The sequence below is a fragment of the Tamandua tetradactyla genome, chromosome 7 (genome assembly GCF_023851605.1).
Source record: "Tamandua tetradactyla isolate mTamTet1 chromosome 7, mTamTet1.pri, whole genome shotgun sequence".
Lineage (NCBI taxonomy): Eukaryota > Metazoa > Chordata > Mammalia > Pilosa > Myrmecophagidae > Tamandua > Tamandua tetradactyla.
Genome location: NC_135333.1, coordinates 80,226,236 through 80,246,684, shown reverse-complemented (window position 1 = coordinate 80,246,684; position 20,449 = coordinate 80,226,236). Strand labels below are relative to the sequence as shown.

Here is a 20,449-nt window from a genome sequence, read left to right as displayed (position 1 = left end):
GAAAGCCACAAGATAATTTGTCACATAAACATGCAAATTATGAGAAGATCAACATTTGATTTCTCTTCAGACACAATGAGGGACAGAGTGTGGTGGGATGAAGATTACAAGTGATGAAATAAAAGAAAAGAAATGAACCAAAAAGCCTCCCAACCAAGAATCATATCCCAGAAAAAACTTTCTCAAAGATGGAGGTAAAACATGGTCCCAGAAGTAATGAAATAATTATTTTCAGCTTTTGGCTTGGAGAAGCCCAGAGTGCAATTTTCTTTGATTGTCCTGAATGAGGTTTCTTCTAACACCAGCCACAAAAGTCCTCTGTGTCGCCCTAATGAGGTCATCAAAGTCGCGAACCTGAGGTTCACAGATGAGGAAGTTGTTGCCATGACTACAGTGCCCCCAAGATCAATGCCTGAGTCTGTCTCCAAAAAACACTGGTGATGTCATTGTCAAGGGAACTGGTGACTGAAAGGGACTAAGGATGAGGGTGAAACGGACCATTCGGAACAAAGATGCCCGGACTGAGGCGACACCTTCTGCTTCCACTCTGATTATCAAAGCCCTCGAGGAACCACCTAGAGACAGAAAACCATTAAACACAGTGTAAGTATCACTTCTGATGAGACTGTCAAAGTTCTCCAACAAATGTGGCACTTACCTTTAACCAGAGAACTTTCTGGAAGGATTAAAGAGATTTTAGGGACTACTCAGTCTGTGATATCATAGACATGACCAGCAGTGATGCAGTGGGATGCCCTGCTAAGAACCACACTGGAGAAGATTTCCATGAAGGAATGAAGGGTCATTTGTGACAGCCGGAAGTCAGAGGTGGGTAGTAGGGGTGGGGAGAGAGAGAGAGAGAGAGAGAATCAGTTGTCAACAGATTGGATTTATGGAAAATACTAAAAGAAGTTCTTCGGGCTCCAGACAGTAATTCAAATCCTCACGATAAAACAAAAGATCACCAATAAAGGAAATTGCATGTCAGGATAAATGCATATTTCTTTACTTTTAATTTACTTAAAAAAGTAATTGAATAAATAGCAGGAATATAATTGTATTCATGGACCTATAATATACAGAAATGTGATATATTTGACAATAATGTGACAGAAGAAATGATAGGAACAAAGCTATATTGGTGTAAGGGAAAGACATCAATTGGAAGCCTGAATCCACATTGTCTTAATTTTGCAGGGCTACTGAACAAAATACCACAAAAATGGTTGGCTTAAATAAGGGAATTTATGGACTCACAATTTGGAGGCTAGAAGTCCAAAATCAAGGGATTGCTAGGCCATGTCTTCTCTAAAGTGTAAAATTCTGGTGGTCACTTATAGCCAATATTTATCTCTGTCACTGCCTCCTCCTGGGGCTTGTACTTCCATATCCAAATTTCCTTTGTTTATATGACTTCAGTCCACCCTGATTCAGTTTGGCTTCATCTTAAAAGGATCTTCAGAGATCCTATTTACTAACGAGTTCATACCTATAGGGTAAGGGATTAAGTCTTTAACATGTCTTTGTGGGGGACAAATTCAATCTACCCCACCCAGGAACGGATGAGGAGAAAAAGAACGGTAAATAAGATTGAGAAAATAAATTCTATTCATACACACTTTCCTTTTCCCTCTTGGCTTCTTTCTTAGATGTAAAATTATACAAAGTAATAGTTACAACAATACATTGTTGTATTTGTAACATATATAGATGTAATATCAATAACCATAATGGCACATAAAGGATGAATAGGGACTAGAGCTATTCAGGAATAACATTTCTATATACCACTAGAATTAAAGTTACATTAATCAAATAGCATGAATCCATCAGGAAGATATAATGAGTATAAAACTATATCCATCTGGCAATAGAGGCCCAAAATATATGAAGCAAAATCAGACATAACTGCAGGAAGAAACAGACAATTCAACAATAATAGTTGGGGATCAGTAGCCCACTTTCCAGAAAAGATAAAACAACAACTAAGTAGATGAACAAGATCTTATAGAAGACTTAAAATAACACTATAAAACAAGTAGACATTGCAGACTGCTATAGAAACAATCTGTCCAACAGCAGAATATACATTCTTCTCAAGCACACATGCGCTATTTTCTGGGAAAGACCATTTAACAGAAAGAAATCAAGGCTAAATAAATTTTAAAACAATTGAAGTCATACAAAGTATGTTCTGAGATAAAAAATGAATGAAATTTGAAGTTGGTCATAGAAAGAGGAATCCACATTACAAAATAAAACAAAGCCACAAGAAAATTTAGGAAAGACTTGAAGATTAAAGAAAATGGAGACCCAATGAATAAAGCCTATGCAATGCAGCTTAAGTAAGGCTTAGGGATAGATTTATCATTTTATATCCTTTATATTTTAAAAAAAGAAATATCTCAAATCTATAAACTGTTCTTCTGCCTTAAGATACAGAAAAAAATAACGGAAAACTAAAACAAAACATGGAGAAGGAAGGAAATAATAAAAGATGAGGGTGGAAATTAATGAAATAGAAACTTGATAAACATTAGAGAAAATCAACAAAACCAAAAATAATTTTTATGTAAAGATTTAAAAATTGGTCAAATCTTTATTATAAATTGGTCAAGGAAAAAAGACTCAAATGTCTGAAGTCAGTAACAAAATAGGGGGTATTACTACAAACCTTGCAGAAATATCAAGAATTATGAGAGAATACTATTAACAGCTATATGCCAACCAATTAAATTTATGTGAATAAAGTCTTTGAATGACATACACTATCAAACTGACTTGAGAAGAAATAGAGAATTGAATAGATGTATAATAAGCTAAGAAATTAAATCAGTATTCAAAACACTACCCATGAAAAAGATGATTTCACCATTGAGCTCTAATGAATAAAGAGGAATTCATAACTTAGCAAACTCTTGCATAAAATAAAAGATGTAGGAACACTTCAAACTCATTCTTTAAGACTTTTACAGTAGTTATTAAAACCAGATAAAGAGATCACAAGAAAAGAAAACTATAGATCATTATTACTTATGAATATAGATACAAAATTCCTAATAAAATACTAGCAAATTGAATCCAGCACCATATAAAAAGTTTTACCCAGAAATGAAAGGTTGATTTAACAACTGAAAATAAACTTATATGATACAGCACACCAATAGAATAAAGGACAAAATCCACATGATCTTCTTAACAGAGGTAGAAAAAACAGTTGATAAAATCGTACATCCTTTTTCAACATTGTATTGGAAATTCCATTTATTGCAATTGGGAAAATGATAGAAATAAAAGTGATGTAGATTGGAAAGGATAAAGTAAAACCATCTCTATTTGCAGATGATGCAATATTGTGCCTAGAAAATCCTAAGGAATCTACTACATACTTTTTCAGAACAAATGAATGAGTTCAGCAAAGTTTCAGAGCACAAAATCAATGGCAAAAATAAAGTGTATATCTATACATAGCAAAGAACAATCTGAAAATGAAATTAAGAAAGCTTTTCTAGATACAATAGCTTCCAAAAATAAAAAATAAATAAATTTAGTAAAAGTAGTGCATAACTTATACTCTGAAAACTACAAAACATTGTTGAAAGAAATTACACAATAGCCAAGTAAATGCAAATATACCTCATATTCATTGATTGGAAGACCAAATATTACTATAGTGAAAATGCTCCCCAATAGTTCTACATCTTCAATGCAATTATTGTCAAAATTCTAGCTGACTTCTTTGCAGAAATTGAGAAGCTGATCCTAGAATTCACATGGATTCTTAAGTGACCTAGAACAGCCAAAAGATTCCTGAAAAAGAAAAATGAATTTGAATGACTGATACTTCCTGATTTCCAAACTGTCACAAAGCTACAGCAATCAAGACAGTATGGTCTGTCATATTTATAGATATATGCATCAATAGAATAGAACTGAGTCTAGATATAAATCCTCATATGAATTTTCAACAAGTGCCTTGGAAATTCAATGGGAAAATAATAACCTTTTCTACAAATAGTACTTTGGCAACAGGATGTTCAAATGCAAAAAAAAAAAAAAATGAAATTAAATGCTTACCTCATACAAAAGTTAACTAAAAATGCATCAAAGACTTAAATATAAGAGCTACAGTTATACACTTTTAGAAGAAAACGTTGGGATATAAATTTTAATGGCTTTGGATTAAACAATGGTTTTTAATATATGACACCAAAAGCACAAGTAATAAAATAAAAAAATAAATAAATTGAACTTCAGAATTATTTTTTTACATGCTGCAAAGGACACCAAAATAGATAAAATATTTGCAAATCAAATATGTAATAAGGGACTGTGCCAGTTTGAGAGTATTATGTACTTTCAAAAAAAGCCATGTTTTAATCCTGATCCATTCTTGTGGGAGCTGCCATTTCTTTTAATTCTGATCCAATACTGAATGTGGAAATGTTTGATTAGATTATCTCCACAGAGATGTGATGTGCCCAACTGAGGAGGTGACCTTTTGATTAGATGGAGATGTGACTCCACCCATTCTAGGTGAGTCTTGATTAGTTTACTAGAGTCTTTGAAAGGGGAAACATTTAGGAGAAACCTTGGGTATGACAGAGCTGAGACAGAGGAGAGAGAGAGAAAGTTGACACAAATACTGACACTTGGAGAAGAAAGACATGGGTGTTTGGAAGTACTTGAAGTCCAGCAAACATCAACATGAGATGTTAAACAAGCACAAACCTGGAGAGAACCAGGGGAAGCCTCAAGATGAAAGCCAACCTCGGAAAAGAAAAGTGAGGCACTCCCTCAGGAACAGAGGCTGAAAGCAAAGGAACCCAGGAGCAAGGGATCAGCAGATGCCAGCCACATGATTTCACAGCTAACAAAGGTGTTCTGGATCCACTGACCTTCTTGAATTAAGTCTTTCTCCCTGGATGACTTAGTTTGGACATTTTTCTAGTTTTCGAACTGTAAACTTGCAACTTAATAAATTCCCCTTTTAAAAGCTGTTCCAATTATGGTGAATTGTATTCTGGTGGCTTGCAAACTAATACAGGGACTTTTATTCCAGATATAAAGACATCATGAAACTTATAAATTAATAACAAAGAACCCAATTTAAAAATGGACAAAGAACTGTAATAGATATTTCCCACATAGCTTTACTCATGGCCAATGAACTCATAAAAAGATATTCAACATTACTAGCCATCAGGGAAATACAAATCAAAACTATGATATACCACTACAATGCCTATAGTGAAAAACACATATAATAAAGCATGTTGGTGAGAATATGGAGAGATTGGCATCCTCAAACATTGTTGGTGGAAATGTAAATTGGTGCAGCCACTGGGAAAACATCATCAACATGAAAAATCCAGGAATTTCACTTCTAGGAATATATTCAATAGACATGAAAACACACATGTACAACAGAAACTTTTCACCCATGTTCATAGCAGAATTGTTCTTAAGAACCCAAACTGGAAGGAGCCAAAATGTGGAATGGATAAATAAAATATGATATTTCTATATAATGGAATATTTTTCTGTAGTAAAAAGAAGTGAATTACTCCTACATGTTACAACATGAATGAACTCTGGAAACATTATTCTCTATGAATGGAGCCAATCACAAAAGACCACATACTGTACGATTCCATATATATGAATTGTACGTATTTGTCAAATGTATAGAAATTGAAAGATTGATGGGTGCCTAGGCCTGGTGGTAGGGGACGGGCAAGGAAATGATTATTAACGGGTACCTGGCTTTGAGGGATGACAAAAATGCTCTGGAATTATATTGTGGTGATAGCTGCAGTTTTTTATTATACTAAAAGTCATTGAATTGTAAGACTTTAAGTAAATTCATCATATTGTACATCTGGTGAATTATATCTCAAAGTCATTATAAAAAGTAATCTGAAAAAGATGAAAGGGAGGATATCTTTTAGTTACTACTGAATGAAGATATTGTCTATTTTTTCCTAGAACCAAAAATATATACATATTTCTAGGGGTGAGGCAGTGAACCCAGAACAGTTCTTTGCTAAGGCTGAGAGATGTCAGTTAAAGTCAAAGCCTTACCAGGGCTGATATAATAACTTGGATTTAAATATGTATAATCAGCCCATAACTACCTGTCCCAATAATTATTAAGGCAGAACCAAAAATGTCATCCAAAGCAAGACTCTTCTACAATTTCTCCACAGTATGTTGTTATAGCTTCTTTATGTTTCTCAAGTGATTTTCATGTTTAATTCTTAATTCTTTAAGTTACTAATAAGGCTTTGCTCAGATCTTAGCTCATAAAAACCTTTCCATCTTCCTGATTCCTAATTTACTGTCTGTAGCTTCTACTGGATTGTAAGTGTCATGAAAATGGAAACTTTGTCTCTTTGTTGGGAATGCAGTTCCAGTTTTTACAAAACAATGCCTTGAATATAGATGGCATTCAATAAATATTGTTTTTCAATAAATATTGTTTAAATGAATGATTCACTTAATGAATTAATAGATCTTAACCTGATTTCATTTCTATACAAATGCTTGGGAATATTCTTCATTTAGTGCCAGTTTTCTTAGAAATCGAACATGTATTATTACTGTTATCCTCCTTTTATCCTCTCCTACCAATAAGTCCAGAATAGCAAGCTATTTTCATTTTTCTAGTATTGGCTACTAATCATGGCAAAAAAATCAATTTGGGTATGCATCAATAATTTATCATTTTAAAAAGAAATGAATCAATGCCAAAATGAGGAAAATGAATGCATTTAATCAATATATTAACTTACAACAATACAAATTTTATGTTATTTATCCTTCCAGTTAAAGGACAAAGACTAAAAGAGATGAGCATGTGTTATACAACATTTGTATAAATGTTGAAAGGTGAGGAAAGAATGAGAGGAAAAGTAGGATGAATGTTTGAAAATTCAAAAATATGAAAAACTAACACATTTGCTAGTAAGCATTTTTTATGACAATTTCAAAATTTCAAACTGTAAATATTAAAGATTTTACTACCTAAGTTCAGAATTAAAGTCATTTATGAAAGTTCTCCCTTTTTGTCAAACTTAAATAATGGAAATATACCATTTTAATATCTCATATGAAGAAGGAAAACTAACTGGAAAATAGATAACTTTATAATATCTTGTGATATTATTGTAAAATACATTTAATATCATAATGTAATTTTGCAATATGAGGCAAAATTTTAAATATAGCTAGAAGAAATTTAAGGAACAGTAAGAGAGTTCTAATATATAGTATAAAGACCCAAAGAAGATGTGATGAAATGAAGTTAGCAACACAAAAGACAGTAGGAGCCTGAGTCTCACAAATTTTTCAGAAAGAAAGGTTCAAAAGGGTTTGCACGTTCTGAGTCAGACGTGAATTGAGAATTGTATAAAAGGAAAACACATGTAAAGCATGTGTTTTCTGTGTAATTTTTTATTTTCCTTATTTCTATGGATATAGGTATAATGTACGAATATTTCAGCCGCATGTCAGAAGAACAAATGTCAAAGTAAATAATACCATAACAGAATAAAATTTCTGGTTTTCACAAATACACTGAAGTTTTAACCAAAAATATTATTGAATTTTAAATAGTTGAATTCAGCAGCAGAACCAGAATTTCTACATGTCTTTAGCTGATAGATTACTCCTTTAGCCACCGCACTGCACATTCACTGTTCTAAATTAACACTCACTTGCAACTGAATGTTGTAGAGAAGCAAGATCTATTTTGACTTGTTCTGTCAATGTCTGCTATTGTGGAATGGTTTTGTTACCATCAAGTTATTAAAAAAGCAAAGTAAACTATGAGAACTGTAAGAAAATATCAGTCTCCCATTGAATTAAGCAGCTTTTTAGACTTTTAAAATAAGGGTGATAATGATGGTGATGATGATGATGATACATTTTAACCAAATCAGTTATTTTGAGTATTGGCATTGAGACCAATATCCATTGGGAGTCTGAAAATTTTCTGTCGCTTTTTTCTTTCTTCATTCTGTAGATATTTTTTTATTATAGCTCATTTAAAGATGATTTATCAAGGAAGTTGCTATAGAAGATTTTGAATTTCTTCCTTGTGATATTTTGAGATATGGAATTGACTCTTTACTTTTCATCCTCACAAGATTTAAAAATAATGCCTGGTTATAATTTTTTACTTGAAAGGCTCTTGGCTAAAGTAGAATTAAAGCACTAAATGTATACATAGTTCATATTCATGTCAAATGAAGAATGTTATTATGCCAACCAGTTAAATAATAATAAAATTATGAGATAATCTAATCTTTATTATTCTTTCTTGCATTATTATTTAAATTATATAAACATTTGCTGGTTCAAAAGGATTTAATCATCCTAAAACGTTTAATTTACTTTCTTAGTATTCCCACTAACTCTTAATCTATTTCACTATTTCTTTATCTATTTGAAAGTTTATAATAGTTTTTAGACAATTAATACCTTTCAAAAATAGTAATTGTTGCAACACTTGTCCCTTATAATTAAAAGTAAACATTTATAAACCTCCTAACTGCTAGTTTTTCACACATAAATAACAAAAGAAATATTTCGTTCCAAATTGCATCTGGAAAACTTACCTATATTTGAACATGCATAGTCACATATTAATTATACATTCAAATGCCAAGCTTGTTTTTTATTATCAACTTCAGTACACTAATTAGATATGAAGGTAGCTGTGAGATTACACCATCATCAGTAAAGAAATATAGTTCATAGGAGTTAGCACTGACAAAAAATAGACTTTCTGTCATTTGGTCTTAAACTGGACACAATGCAAAGGACACATACAAAGTTGAAGCCCAGATTTGGGCTGAACACCAAAATCAAGCTACATTTCAATGCATCATTATCATTAACTCATGACTCTGGTTCAACAGTTGATCAATTATCAGCTGATTCCTCACCATGAAAAGGGGTTGAGTGATTATTTCCTGAGGCAACAAAGGAAAGTGAGCTTGGCAAAATGGGGAACTGTTATGCAACGTGTAGCCAGTATTGCCATGTGACCCAAGATACTACGGGAAAAGGTGGTCAAAGGGAAGAAATGGCTGAATCCCTAGTCTGAGTGTGAGAAAAGAGTCTGCAGTAGTAGATACTCTGATGGTCCTTGACCTTGTATGTTTAGGAGGAGAAAGAGCAGTATAAAGAGGAGACTAATACATACTGAGCACCTAACCTATTGTAATCCCTGGACTAGCTACTTAATTAATCTGTAGGACCGGCTACATAATTTTTGGGAGCCAGTGCAAAATGAAAATGCAAGCATCCTAAACATAATTACAAATGTAAAGACGGTGACTACAATATATTAACCAGTCATGGGATTCTTCTGAATTCAGGGCCCTGTGCTACTGCAGAAGTTGAATGCTCATGAATTTGATGTTAGTCGCTTCAAGAATGCTGTGTAATGCACTAGGATTACCTTCCAGAAACCTACAATCTCCAGATAGTTTCTAAACCAGGTAAGTCCTGAGACCCAGAGGGCCTAGTCTCTCCAGAACATCAACTAGTTCCATCTCTTTATCCCATAATATCAACGGTCCCTTCCAACATGAATAAGTTAGAATGGCCATTGCCCAAATACCCCTAAAGAGTGGGAGAAAGATCAAAGGAGATGGTGTAGTTATACAGAGAAGGTAGGGTTGAACAAATGAGAATGATTGTTGAATCATTATATTTATATATGATTTAGTCTCCAGTGTTTTGGAGTAGCTAGTAGTAAAAACCTAAAATTGTGGAATTGTAACCTATATCAAACTCGGAAATCTGGTCTGCAACTAATTTTTGTGGTGTGCTTTGAAATGTATTACTTTTTTTGTATTTATATTATTTTTTACAAAAAAGAAAAAAAGTCTGTTGTGATGATGAATGCACAGCTATATCATGATATTGTTAAGTTCTGATTTTATACTTTGGATGATTACATGGTATATGAATATATAATATATATCAATAAAATTGCAGTTAAAGAAAAAAATGCTATAAATACATAATTTTATCCCTCTTCTGTATTTAAAAAACTGAGGTTAGAAAGGTTTAACTTAGCCCAAGTTTACACATTTTGTAAAAGACAAAGACAGGTATGTATATGACTCTAATCTCTCGCTTTTTTCATTTTTACCATGCAGTTTGTTTTAAAGGCTTACAGAATATTAGTAAATGTATTATTCATAACATCATACAATATATATTTAATGTATATAAAGTATTCAATCCTCATTGTCTCATAATATGGTTCTCTTACTTTTAGGTTATTGTATCGTGCTTTGCTCTGTGCAATCTGCAGCCATTTTCCAAATGAGAGTGCGATTACACATCCAATGGGTAGGCTCGGCAATATGGCCATGAGAGCAAGTGCAGTCTTGCAGCTTTTCAGCATCCATGTAGAACTGGGATTCCATTAATGGCAAAGCAAGAAGACCATAATTGTTTAAGCAGCAGCTTCAGTTGATTGCTTCATATATGGTCCTCTTAACTGTTCATTAATATTGAAGGCCAGGTAATTCCTCCTTAAAAATCCTATGGTACTTGTAAACCTCACTTTTTGCCAATTTTTCTTTTCTGGTTTGTAATAGAGAGGTGGTCTTTCACCCACAGGAGTGCACTCCATGAATCACTAGTTTGTGTACTCTGCTGTGGGCAGTCCACAGGTTTTATATTTTTGTTTTTATTTTTGTTTTTTTTTTTTACTTTTTTGAGGATGGCAAGTGAGAAAAGGGCTTGTAAACAGCATGTGACTTCTCACTGAACAAATTAGGCCTTGTGAATTGTATAAGTGAGCAAATCTAATTTTAGTGAACAAAAGAGGCTGGGAGATGCTGAGTGTAATTTTTATGTAAAAATAGGAAGTCTCCAAAGACGTCTCTCTTTAAACAGATGAATGCAAATGACCAAAGTCATCTAAATCGAGAAGGTTGATTTATGCATTTTCCATTGTACCCTTCAACAACAAAAAAGCTTTTTTCTGTTTCCAAATAGTATGCATTTGGGGTAAAGTTTCACTTTATGCACCGAGAAGGGCTAAGAGAGGAGCGATCCAAAGCAGTCATGTAAAGAAATTGTTCTCTCTTTCTTTTTTTCTAAACAGAGCTTCTGCCAAATAGGCTGTCCAACTGTCTACTGTATCCACTTTTAGCTACTTGAATTTTAATTGAAAAATAAAAGTTTCAGCGTTATGTATCAGAATATATGATTAATTCTCCATTGGCATTCTATGTCTTCAGCAGAGAGCAGACATGATAAGAAAAAATAAAATTATGCATGAAAATAGAGAGCAGCTCAATTCCCAAATCAGCATCAGCTATTTTAGAAGATGCATTTTATTCATTGGCTCTCTCAGCATTGTCAGTGCTTTTAGTTCAGGTCTAGCTTTCAGTACTCAAATATCTTTAAATGACTAGTGAATTGTTAGCTACTAACAATATGTCTAAACAATTGTTCTGTTTAAGACAATGGACTACTTATGTGATTTTCTCATACTCTTATTCCTAGGATTTCTTCTTTCCCCTCCTCACTTTCTAATATCCTTTACTAATACTTGAAGAATTTTATAGTAATATATAGCAAGAGTGAAGAAATTTCAACTTCTCTCTCTTTATACATGTATCTGTGTGAGTCTGTTTGTTTATCCATCTATCCGCACATTCATACGTTTATTCAACAAGCATTTCTTTTTTTTTTTTTTTTTTTTTTTTTTTTTTTTTTTTTAAGAGAGAGGAAGGAAGGGAAGGAAAGACAGAGAGAAGGAAGGAAGGATGGAAGGAAGGAAGGGAGGAAGAAAGGGAAACATCTTTAAACATTTTCTTGTTTTATTGTATTTTGTTTGTTTGTTTGTTTTTTACATGGGCTGGGGCCGGGAATCGAACCGAGGTCCTCCGGCATGGCAGGCAAGCACTTTGCCCGCTGAGCCACCGCGGCCCGCCCAACAAGCATTTCTTGAAGGCCAAGTACATTCCAGCCATTAGGCCAAGCACTGAGGATGTTTCAGACAATCCCTCCTAGAGTTTAAAGATTAGCGGGTTACATTGGTTGCCACTGAAGGAACATTTTAAATTCATTGCTTGACAATTTTTCTTGTCACTCTGCCAGTCTAGTGCTGCATCTGAACCTTAAACCCTGGTTTTAACCATATGCAACTAGGAATCACAGCCTCCCCATGGCATACACTTTTGTGCTTTTGTGCCTTTCTAAGGCTCTCCCTTCTATTTACATTCCCTTGAACTCTTTTAAATATGTAAATGAAATGTCCAAATTGTCTGTCCTTCTCGAGTTACTATTTTCTTAAATATTTAAGTAAAATGGCTTCAGTTCTTGTCATGGTCAGGCTCATGTGTCCACTTGGCCAGGTGGTACCTGTTTGTCTGGTTGGGCAAGTGCTGGCCTGTCTTTTTCTGTGAGGACATTTCATCAAATTAAATCATGATCACGTCAGCTACATCCACAGCTGATTCCATCTGTAATCAGCCAAGGGGAGTGTCTTCTTTAATGAGTGATGCTTAGTCTAATCACTGGAAGCCTTTTAAGGAGGATTCAGATGAGACAGGCTCTCTTCCTGCTTCGGCTGGTGAGTCTCTCCTGTGGAGTTCGTCCAGATCCTCCATCAGATTCATCAGCTTCACAGCCTGCCCTACAAATTTTGGACTCTATGTTCCCACTTTTATAAATTTTATTTTTATGAAATTTCCTGTTGATTCTGTTTCTCTAGAGAATGCTAGCTAATATAGTTCTGAATCCTATAATTTATGGGAAGTGCACCACTGTCAACCTTCTCTCCAAGAGACTTTTGAGGATAACCTTGCCTTGAATTTCCTTGATTAACCCTTGCTACGAAGTCATGCTGCCCTTGAATTCTGAATTCTCAATGTAGATTTTGGTAACTAATACCATGACTCCTGTCTTCTTTTTTCTTTCCTTTGCTCATATTACTTAACACTTCTCCTTCATTTTCTAAAAGTTGTTTCATATAGAACTGTTTACTGAATTTGGGTATAAAATGGAGGATGACTACAGCACAGCCCAATCTAGGAGCCAATAAATATTCTCCCTATTATGCATACATTTTGTAAAGATGCTGTCACTCCTGCCATTGGGTGGGTTAAGGGGATCTTCTCTTGGTCCCAGGTCATGTTCCTAAGTTGCATTGTCCTTCTCCCCAGAAACCTCATTTCAAATGTTTGACTTGTTATTGTGCCCATATACTAATTCTCAATTCTCATCTCTAACTAGCTTCAGTATATCTTTTACTTTTATGTGTTTTGCTCAACAAAAGGACAATCAATATAAAATTCCCTCTCAGTTGTACAAAGCACCGGCGGAAACATGGGCATTTATAGTTTGTGCTTTTACTTGGGTGAGGTTTAATTCCTGCATAAGCTTCTTTCATGCTCAGACAGGGATTGTTAGAAAAGGCTGTTTTTGTCATTTCAATTTAAGGTCAGGCCCTCTTTCTCAAACCCGTACTTTCTCCTCCACTAGAAAAAATGTTTACCTCACTGTCAGATGAATTCCTGAGGTCCTTCACACATCTATCTTTTTATTTACCACATTGTATTATATTCTAAAATAAATTTGCCTCTCATCTATCCCCTAGCATACATTAGATGTGTAATCAGCAATTATTCAATAAAGAAGTGGTTATTACTCTCTTTGCCAGAGCTGTTATGACAGATATTACACACAGGTTGGCTTTCAACAACAGGAATTTATTGGCTCAGGGTTTGGGAGGGGAAAAGTCCAAAATCAAGGAATTATCGGGACCTTGCTTCCCGTGGGGTCGACAGTGTTCTGGTGCTGGCTTCCACAAGCTGGGGGGTGGCTTGGCTTGCATCTGCTCTTACGTTTTTGCTGGTTTCCTGCTTCTTTCTATGGCTGTTTCTGGTTTCTGGCTTCTTTGTACCAGGTCTGCAGTAGCATGCATTAGTAGCATAGTAGTGTATAGTAGTATACATTAAGGCCGGTCCTGTTTCTGCTTGTCCACATCTTAGAAGTTCCTATTCACGAATAAGTCTTTACATTAACTGAGAATATCTCTTCAAATGTTCCATTTACAAATGGATTCACACGCACAGGAAACTGATTGAGATTAAGAATATATGTTCTTTATTGGGTTACGCGATTCATTCCCCACATACACTAAAAGAAGGCACAAAATGTTTCTCACCTCATAGCCAAGGTAAATTGTCTTACTCTTTATCTATGCACCTAAACACCAAAAATCCAGAAAGAAGATTTGTACTTCAGTGAAGAGGGAAATATCTTCAGAAGCATGTTTTACTGATTTCATAAGGAAGCATTACTTTCTCAGCAATAAAGAAAAAAGTAGAAATGAGCCAAAATATTTGTCTGCATATAAGACTAGGTTGAGTGATTATTCTGATTGCTTGGGTTATCAACTCTCTGAACTATACCCAGGAACCCATTCATCAGTCCATATATTTCCCTTGTCCCCTTTACAGCAAATCCCCTGCCACAGCTGCAGACCCTGGCAGCTGCAATCTGCTGCCTGACACTATAATTTCACATTTTCTAGAATATCATATAAATGGAACCATACAGTGTTTTTTATGACTGACTTTTTTCACCAGTGTAAAACTTTTCATATTTCATATAGTGTTGCATATATCAGTAAGTCATTCCTTTACGTTGCATTTGAGTATTCCATTGTATGGGTATACCCAGATTTATTTATCCATTTGCCGTTTCGTGTCTATTGGGATGTTTCAATTTTGACTGTTATGAATATAGTTTCTATTAGTATCAATATATAGGCATTTGATTAAACATGCATGCTCATTACTCTCAGTTAAATATCTACAAGCAGGATTGTGGTTTATGTGGTAAGTACATATTTAAAAAGTAACTTCTGAACTATGTTTTTCAAAGGGCTGTTCTATTTTACATCCCACTAACTGTATGAGATGCAGACACTCCACATCTTCCCAACACTTGGTATTTTTTATCTTTTTAGTGTCAGACATTTTAGTAGGTATGCAGTACTATCATTGGGCTTTAAATCTTGTTCTTCTAATACTATATTACTTATCTTTCCATGTATTAGTCATTTTCCAGTTTTCTTCATAGACATATACGTTCAAATCATTTGGCCATTTTACTAGGTTTTATGAGATTTTTTTTTAATTATTGAATTGTAAAGGCTCTTTATATATTTGGGATAGGAATCCTTTTTAGATATGTGTTCTGCAAAAATATTCTCCCAGTTTCTGGTCATCTTCATTTTCTTAAGAATGCCTTAAGAAGAGCAAAATTTTAAGTTTTGATGAAGTCCAATTTATTGTTTTTATTCTTTTATCTTTCATGTTGTTTTGTCCTATCTAAAAAATATTTAGCTAACCCTATCATTACATTTTTACTTCTTCAAGTCTTGATATCCTTTATGTGAAACCCTCTCCTTAGCCTTGGCTTCAATTATTATCCGTGTAACCTTTACTCCAAAGTTTGCGTTTCAAACCCAGAGCTCCCTTTTGAACTTCAGGCCTGTATATCCAGTCTACATTACATCTTCTCTTTGATACTTCAAAGGTATTTTAAATCCAAAATATTTGGGACTAAATATATCATTTTTCTTCCTGAAAATACAGCTCTTTCAGTATTCTCTGAGAAATTATTGATAATTTTATGTGTCTTTTCTTAAAAAGTAGTAATCCATTAAGCCTAGTCGTGATGAAATATAATCAAAGGAGCACAAAACCAATAGGAACTCTAACATTTTAATTGTAAATCTTTCAAACACTTAATCGGTCCAAGTACATGTTTAAATTAAAATAGATATGTAACCACCTGCTATACCACAGTCTCTAGACTTCAGAAACTTGCTGGAATGTTCTTATTTATCTCACAAATAATTTTCATACTTTCTTTCACTCTAGGTGTCTTGTTCTTAGTGTTTTGTCTTAACCCTTAATTCTGTTTTTATACACAACACCTGTTTTATTCCACAAATGGCTTCTCCCTAATCATATATCTAATACCATCTTGCTTGACCTCAATTAGAGAGCATCTTTCTTCTTTAAGCCCACATTGTCATTTTTTTTTTTTTTTACATTACTGGACCAGCACACACTATTTCTTGCCTCAGACAGTAGGCATGTGGGATGGGGAAGAGTAGAGGGTGGAAAAGGAGAAAGCACCGAAATTAGGCATTCAGGGCAAGATTTCTCTCTTTTGGAACCCTATGTGTTAATAATTATTGGCCCATAACATGTTTGCATTTCTCTCTCACTATTATAGGTTATTTACAGTAAGGACTGTTGTCTGAAACCTCAGTGACTGAAAAGTCTGCTAAATGAATTAGCAGATGTTCATTAAGTTTCTGCTAGTAGTTTCTTTATATTAATTTGTTTATTAATTCCTGTCTCCATAAGTGTTTTGAGAGTTAGAGGAGTGCTGTGTTTGACTTTTGTCTTATAGAAAAGCAATGAAAATTGCTTTTTTTTTTTTTTGTCTATTTTGCTTTGAAAATACTAGAAAGCAACTGCTTGCCTCACTATACCTACCTCCAAACCTACCCGTTTCTCTAAGATCTTACCGTGGGAGGTCAAGTCTTTGCATCCTCAAGGGTTTTAGATTTTCAGGATAATTTTGATATGTGAATTTAAATTGTATATAATTTTAAATATTAAAAAGGTATTATTTAATTATTAATCAAAGGTATATAGTCTACTCTTAAAATATTTGATATTCTACTTTTGAAATTGTACAATAAGTCTAGGTTTCTGGTCTTGAATTATACAAGAAAAATGTTGGATAGGGATGCTTTAAGGATTATTTAAAGCAACACTTTTAATTCAAATCTCTGAACAAAACTGTTTATAAATATTTATTCATGTATATATACGCATATACTTTTTTGTATCTATAGATACACAGTAAATTTTCTAATATTTTATATATTAAAAACATATATTTAAGTATATTCTTTTTTTCAAAATATCAGTGTCAAAATTGAGGAAAAGCAATTCTTCATCCACCTTACTGTGACTAAGCTTTCCAAAAGTCTGTAAGCAGTGGGAAAATTCAGACACCTTTACATTACACCACAGAGACATTACAGGGGCATAGTAAACATAAATCTTAAAAATAAGTGTAGGGCGGGCCGCGGTGGCTCAGCGGGCAAAGTGCTTGCCTGCTATGCCGGAGGACCTCGGTTCGATTCCCGGCCCCAGCCCATGTAACAAAAACGGAGAAACAGAATACAATAAAACAAGAAAATGTTTAAAAAAAAAAAAAAAAAAAAAAAAATAAGTGTATATTTCCTTAATGAAGTAAATTAAAATAAAATGCCTAACAGATGTATTTATGTTTATATCATTTTATGTTAAACGCTAAGTTATCACTGATGTTTCATTATATTAAAATAACATACTACATTCTGTAATTGATAGTTCCTGTTCCCTGCTGCTCTTTCTTAAATATATCAAAATGCTTCCATGTCACCAATTTGCTTTCATGTCACCAATTTGCATCCTCATTTCCCAAGACTCATTGATGGATACTTTTCTTGAAGATACATGTTTATAAGAAAATTAAGATGCACACTTTTCAATTGTCATTGCTTCCAAGCATCTTTAGTATCTCCCATGTTCCAATGGGGAACCACTTTTCCATCATGTAAGCCATACTGCAATGGCACACAAATGCTTGTTCAAGCCCCAGATCTGTCACATACTTTTTTAAGCATTTCTGAGGCCTCAGTTCTTCATGAACTCAAATGGTTAATTAAATATTTCAACCATAACCATGAACAAAAAAGAGGGAAACCCAGTCAGTCACATAGGGAATTAATATTGTCTACTCCATTTTTCTAAGAAAAACATTTTCTAAGAAAATCCCTTTGAAGTTTAATAAAAAGACTAACAAGACATGCCTCCAGATTGGGATGATCCAGAACTGGACTCAGTTTGGAAATCACTTTGTAATTTCAATGTGAATTGAGTTTCTTGTCAGCATGGTTTGGCAGGGATTTAATTGTCAAATAGTGTGCCTGATGACTTGCACTGATGTCAGTCATTATAAAAATTATTAATGGTGCCAATATTCTAACACCAATCATTGAACTCCCAAAGCTGTTAGATTTTGTCATCTTCACTGTGTTTCAGTTATTCAATCAACAAATATTTATTAAGCACCTACTATGAGGTGGGGAATGTGGCATTGGGATACAGTTCCCACCTTATGTACCTGACATTATAGTGCAGAAGAAACAGACCTTAAAAAAACGTTAAAATAAATCAAATAATTTTAAAGGAAATAAACACAGTATTGAAATGCAACTGGAAATACTAATTAAAGCTAACAAATATTGGTTTTAACATAGAAATCATGAAATATCTTCAATCATGGGTTAAGCTATATACTCTCTGAGAAAATAAAGAACAGAATCTCCTGATGATGAAAGAGGTGAGATAAAGGGGAAAGAAACGTGTCTTTAAGAGTATATTTGTTTCACAGGACAAGCCATGACAAACAGGAAAGTTTATTGAATTACTTCTTCAATTGGCTGCTTTGGCTATTGATGCCTTTGTATATGTCACCTGGATGATAAAAAGATCAAAAAAAGGGATATCATTCAGATTCATTTTCAAACATCTCTCAATTTGCAATTCTTTTATATTGTTAGGAAAATGTGAGGAAGAGAATGACATCTTTGAAATCAGCAAAGCTAAAGGCTCGTAAGTGGGAGAGGAAGGGAAGAACGGGCAAAACCATAACCGCTAACATGTATCATGTTCCGAATCTCTCTACTATATTTTTTACAAATTCAATTCTGTGGGCAGCATGACATTCTCTTTATTTCTCTGTTTCGTTCTCCTGCTTACCATGACGACATCTACTATAGTCAACAAAATTAATTGTTGAATCACTTTATATCATCGCCATGGGAGTTTTTCCTTCGGCACAAAGTATATTGTACCACCACATAAACCATTACTCTAATACCTTATTTCTATTTCTATTGATCATAAAATAATCAAATTATTGTATCAAATGGACCAACTTTAATTTGTAAAAGAGCCCTCAAACTTACATGCAAAATGAGAAAGTGCAATTAGTAAATTTGAAAATCAATGGCATATTATGTAAAGTTGACTCAAATGGCTGTTACATGTTAGGACATCAATTAGGAATGTCCTATATCTAATCTGGGTTTATTCTTGCTGCAGCAACAAGGCAGTGATACATGTTCCTAGAATCCACCGAAATTTAGAGTTCTAATCTTAAGGGTACTCAAACTCATTTTATAGACATGTGGAGTCAAGAGACAATAAAAATGACTTGTGAACCAAGCAACATTAAGGCTAAAAAAATACTGCTTACTTTGAATATTAATTGATTAAAATATGCTATGTTAGGGATTCTCCTACTATATACCAATGATTTTTCATTAGATCACTGGTAGCAGTTTTTAAAATATACTTATAATAATTTTTTATTGATAAGTCTATACCTGGTCCTGGGTCACATCTTTTTTACTTTTTTCACATTATCTTCCTTCTTTCTACAACTAGCAAAATTCTTTCTTATTTTCCTTTGATCCATAATGAATTATTCACATCCAGAATCAATTCTGCTAAATTTAGATACTTCAATAAAGTTGTTTGACCCCAAATATTTATAATACAGAAACATCCTTCATAGGGTGAATTCTTATAATATTTCTCAATAAAAGACAAGAACATATTCTAAAACTATAATTAATGAAGAGGTAATTGGTAAGTGAAATTAACTTGATCCAGTTTTCTGGGGATCTAATGATGCAGAAAATGAGATGACAGCTGGACTAAATTAATTCTAGCCCTTAGATCTCAGGCAAACACATGGGATTCGGTGTTATAGATTCAAGAATCCCGTTAGGCAGAAATAAAATTAACTTATGAAGGTGACTTATGGTTTTGTTTTGTTTTTGTTTTTTATTTTGTTCTTGTTTTTTTTCTGTCCATTTGCCTAGAAAGCTCATGTCCAAAGCTATTGCATCATAGAATATAGAAAACATAAATTAACCTGGAAAATTTAAGTGCAGTTATTACAAATTAATTTCTGTTAAAATAAAATATTAGACATGATACCACTTACAGGAGTTGATTTAAGCAGTTTACAATTCATGAATCACTCCACATCTACTGCATGTGGAAAAGAGCTCCGTGAGGGGGTGGAAAGAGGGAGCTTATATAGGGTAAACAGGGAAACAACTGAGGAAATGTCGTGATCAGCTGACATGAAGTTTCCATTTTACATAGGAGGTCACAAAGAGGGGAACAGATATATATTGATAAATATAGCATGCTTGTCCATTCTGATAACCTCTCTCTACTGAATGGAAACTGGTTTATCCCCAGGTGTTGTTTATCTGCAATTCTGCAGTGTGTATTTAATTCTTCCATTGTCT

The 20,449-nt window shown here is 33.7% G+C and overlaps 1 long non-coding RNA gene across 2 annotated transcripts; it reads left to right on the top strand.

Moving 5' to 3' along the window:
* The first annotated feature begins 374 nt into the window (after positions 1-374).
* On the top strand, positions 375-11,218 carry LOC143689817 (uncharacterized). Of its 2 annotated transcripts, none has more exons than XR_013178924.1 (4): positions 375-603; positions 9,387-9,509; positions 10,298-10,546; positions 11,135-11,218. It is a non-coding gene; the product is annotated as an uncharacterized LOC143689817 (long non-coding RNA). The 2 variants fall into 2 exon arrangements; XR_013178925.1 differs by having other exon boundaries at positions 375-828.
* Positions 11,219-20,449: the final 9,231 nt, after the last annotated feature.